The sequence below is a fragment of the Leptosomus discolor genome, unplaced genomic scaffold (assembly GCF_034619465.1).
Source record: "Leptosomus discolor isolate bLepDis1 unplaced genomic scaffold, bLepDis1.hap2 HAP2_SCAFFOLD_29, whole genome shotgun sequence".
NCBI lineage: Eukaryota > Metazoa > Chordata > Aves > Leptosomiformes > Leptosomidae > Leptosomus > Leptosomus discolor.
The window spans coordinates 380,435-385,235 of record NW_028237772.1 but is presented as its reverse complement, the minus strand read 5'-3'; positions in this window follow the sequence as shown (position 1 = coordinate 385,235).

Genomic DNA, 4,801 nt, shown 5'->3' with positions numbered 1-4,801 from the left:
CGCCGTCTCAGAAGACACCTTCCAAGAAGGCGACCCAACCCACCAGCCTCCTTGGAGCCTTTCACCTGACCAGACAGAAGGGATCTCAGCATGATCTTCTGAACCATGTGACTGCTGCTGGCCTTTCAGCTTCTCGGGTAGACACAACCAAGCCATGTCCCATCAGGTACTCCAGAGGAAGGGACACGACAGCCCGTAGCTAAGCCCCAGCACACACAGCAATAGTAAAGACGTTCAAGAGTGTCGGCCCAAGTGCTGGTCGCTGAGGGATTCCAACAGGGACTGGCTTCTAGGAGGGCTTGGGACCACTGGTGACATTCGGGCCTGATCAGCCAGCCAGCTTCCCACCCACCATAGCGTCCACTTCTTCAGCGCAGAGAGCACCGGTCTGGCTTGAAGGAGACTGTGGCAGAACATGTCGAAGGCCTTGCAAAAGGCCAAGCCCACAAAAAAAATGCCATTCTTTCTCCTCACCTTCTGTTTCAGCTCACCCTTTCTTGTCCTTCAAGTGCCTGGAAATGGCTGCAGCAGGACTTCCCCCATCGCCTCCCTGGAAGCTGAGGTAGGCTGAGACACCTGTAATTCTCCCAAGCCTCACCCCTGCATTTCTTGAAGAGGAGTTCGATGCCTGCCTTCTCCGTGGATCCCAGAACCTCTCTGATTGTTCTGGCCTGTTGAAGGCACAGTCCAGAAAGGCAGGGTGTTGCATAAAATCATTAGATCTAAAATGTTAGCCCTGTATGCGTGTTTTGAAACCTGTAAGCATAGAAAACTCACCAGCTGGTTGCGGTTTAGAAACTAGAGAAACTTGAAACCTCTTATGCACCAGTAATGCTGTTGGAAAACCCCTTACCCCTCTTATTCTGGTTTGAATATCAAGAACTCTAATTAGTAGATATTAATAAGGATGACTAGTGATAATTTTAGGTAGATCAGTCTCCAAGAGAATAAATGATTAAATACAAAATAAAATCTGTATTGCTTATGCTGCTAGCACGCCTCTGTAAAATTCCAGACCCAAGGTATTCAGTAACCAATAATCTCTTAGTGGTAAGAAACAAGGACAGTGTGTTGTAGTCCAAGATGTCAGCAAGACAGGATTTAGGATGGTACTCGTTGTGTATAATCTTTGAATCGTGACCAAAGCAGGGACGAGCCAAGAGCCTGCGAGCCAAGGACATGTTCCCTGGCCAAGGACATGTTCCTTGACCAAACACGGTCCATTCGAGGAGTGGTCGAGACCTCCGACCCACGGTCCACCTACCCAAATTACACCCCCTACTCAAAAGAGAACAATAGAAGACTACGACAGAGGCTGCGCGCTAATTTGCATCAGAAGTGAGAAAAGAAGAACCAATCATCGAGAGGATGAAATTAAATCTGTATTGTATAAATGAACTATGTATCAATTTACTGTCTAAATCTCTGTTGATTGCAATGTGCAGGCGGACATCTTGGGGAAGGATCCCATGTCCCCGGGGCGCATCGTTATTAAAGGACGTCTCTACTGATCTCACTGTGGGTAGAGGAGTTTTTCTTACCCACTGCAGATTTGCAACAAGACCCCCACAACCTAAGGCCCCTGCAAAGAGGCCCCATCTCAAGTGCTGATGCTGCTGCTGCCCAGGGAGGAATAAAACTCTCGGCAGCGATGCCGAAGGCCTGGCACAAATTCCTGTTCCAGCCAGGCCTCGTCACATGAGGCACAGGCACTGCTGGTTGCTGGGATGGGCCTGACTTGGCCTGGAGAACAGACAAGCTGTGATCTCCCTTTCAGCTTCCTCCTCGGCCGCGGGGCGGTTCCTTACACAGTCATACTCTGAACTCTTACAGACGAGAAGACTCCAAGCCAGGACTACACACCGGCGTACATAGAATTCCTACCCTGAACATGCTCAGTGAAGCATTTTGTGCAAAATCTCGAGTTACAACCAGGGCAAGAAGGAAAAAAAAATAATCAGTTGTTGTAGACACTGACTTTCTCTGGAACACAAACTACCTTTCACGCCACAGAATTCCTCCTTAAAACAAAGCAACAAAAGACACGGACAGAAAACACTGGTTTTCCTATCAAGAAAGCTGACCCTCTCATGACCTCCTCTCTGCTAAAAATGATTGAGATAGAATTGAGCATCACCTGGAGGAGGAAGATTGTGTCATCTCAGGTTTGTGAGCAAAATCTCCCTGTTCTTGCCCTTTCCTTCCTCTGTTACTTGCACTCGTTAGCAATTGTATTTAGCAACCCAAGTAAAAACCCTCGAATCTCCCTGCCTCAGAGCTCTGAGTGGCAGCGCTGGTTGGAGCGACTCAGAAGCAGACTGTTGGTCTGGCTGTTTGTTTTCCTGTCTGGACAGATGGAAGAAGAAGACGAATGGGCAGAAGATCCCAATGTCCTGGCTGTGCTTCACTTGGAGGAGCTTTTGTCCATGGTTCACAACTGCGTACAAGTGAGAGTGCTGATGACTTCTGTGCCCCCAGACACGCCTTGCTGTGAAGGTGGTGGTTGTCATCCCCCTTCACGGCAGGAAGGTTTTGATGGGGGTTGGAGCCACAGTTTCAGTAAACCAGAAATCTGGTTTTAGAAGCCATTAACGGGTCAAAACCACTAGGGTTGTACAATGCAAAGTTCTGACAAGCTTTCGTTCCCAGTTACAACTTGTCACAGATTTTTGAGGAGGTAAGATTGGCAGATGAAGTGAGATTATTTTTGATTTCCTTCTGCCTGTCACGGGTTAGGGCAGGAAATAAAGGGCAGTGAGGCCACTGCCGTAACTTTGTGCTGCATCAAGTATTGCCTGCTTGCCCCTGAGGAGCATCGCAAACAGATTTTCTCATCTGCAGATCCAGCTGCAGAATCAGAGCCATAGGTTGCTGCGCTTGCATGTGCACCTCAGAAGGGTTTAACTCCTTTTCTCTGTTGATCTTTGCAGGAGGCCCAGGGCTGTGCAGAAGGACAGGAGACCCTCCAGAGCTACGTAGCTCGTGCGATGGAGAAAATGCCCGGGAAAACTCTGGCGCTGGCCGTAGTTGGAGCACAAAATTGTTTCAGGTTAAACTCTTTTCCCTCCAAATGTTTCTCTGTTGTCTCTGCCCTTGAAAAACACCATCAGCGCTTACATTAACTCCTTCTAGCAAAGACTGGAGCGTAAGAGGTGTTCCCACCCAGAACTGCTCCACGCTTTGTGGTATAGAAACAGAAGCAAAGGTCCATCCAGCCTGTCACCACAATGACCTGGGGAAGAGCGTGAGCTCCCAGCCTTGCTTTACTCTTCTTAGGTCTTTCCTATTTCCGTCAAAAACCAGACTGGGACAGGCAGCGGTGAATGGAAACCAAGAGGAGGGACAGCGAAAAGGGAGAAAAAGGAAAGCTGAGGACTCTGGCCCGGTGGTAACCAGAATGGACGTGGAAGAGGTGAGTCCTTTTCAAACTGATGACACGCAGCCACCAGCTCTCGTTGTCTGCCATTGCTTGAGCATTTGACCCAATCCCACACTTTTTGGACGGGGAGGATTCAGCCCCCGTTAGTCCGTGTGTCTGTGGACAGAGCTCTTTGGGCTCAGCTCCTCCCTGCTCAGGGACGTCCCTGCTCTGCCACGGACCGACGTGTCTCGTTCACCTCCATCCTGACGTCCGTCTCGCTCAGCATCTCTCGCCCTTCGTGGCCCGCTGGCAAAGCATGTCAGCGCTGCCTTGGGCTGGCTGGCCTGCGTGGAACAAGCACCTGCCACTGAGGAGCTGCAGCAGCTGAAATGGCACTCAACTGCTCTTAACTGGCAGGAGACAGGCTGCCCCATAATATTTCAGTACCTTAAATAAGCTGTTCCCCAAACGGGGAGAGCTTCGATGTTCTTGTCCTCGAGTAAGATGCTGTGACCCTTTCAACCAAGAGTGGAGTTGGATGTGAGAAGATCCACTGTTGCATCTGTTGTTTCCAATGATCTTTACAGGCCTTGCTCGATGTGCAGCTGAGGAAATAAATCCAAGTCAGGTTTTTTGAGACCTGGGGGGGTTCAGAGCATACGCCACCGTGTTCACAAAAGCTGTACCTTAGCTGCTGCCATGGATAAGGAAGAACAGCAGCAGGTTGCACAGCAGTGGCTAAGCAAGCCCGCTTGTGCTGTCCCACACGATCGTAGCATTCCTGTCACAGCAGCTGCTGTATGTCACATCTCGGCTGTGAGAAGAGGTGAGATGCCATTAACAGTGACACGTAGAAGTTTTTCATTACGGTGGACAGTCAGAAAGTGAATTCTTGTTTACCACTTTGTATGTGTGTTGGCTTGTGTCAGGATTGCTCCCAAGTACAGGATTGTTTCCTTTTCGGTAGGAAATTGGATGTAAAGAAAATCAGGCCCAGTTTTTAGCATTTACTTTGATGCCAGCGGTGTCTGTAACAGCACGGAGTGAGAGGTGGCTCTCCTTCTCTGGCCGTGTGACAACAGGTGCAGGGATAGGATTTTCTTCGCAGCCTCATTGCCTCATTTCCTTTCCCATCCTTTGTTCTCCCCAGGCAAGAGCGAGAGAAGACGGGGCTCCCTTTCAACTTAGAGAAGGAGCGGTGCAGAGGGGTGAAGGCGGCTCCTTCTCAAAAGGGTCTCTTGGAAGCTTGGAAGAGACAGATACAACAATTTAACCGGGTCAGCCTCGAGACGACTGAGTCTACCGAGTCTGTCTACCCTTCTCCTCAGCTTCTGTACCGGGTGAGGATGCCTCAGGAATACTGGGGACTGTGTGCAGGCAGGCAGCTAACGTAAGGAGGGGAAGATATCATTTCATTTGTATTAATTGGGACACAACAGT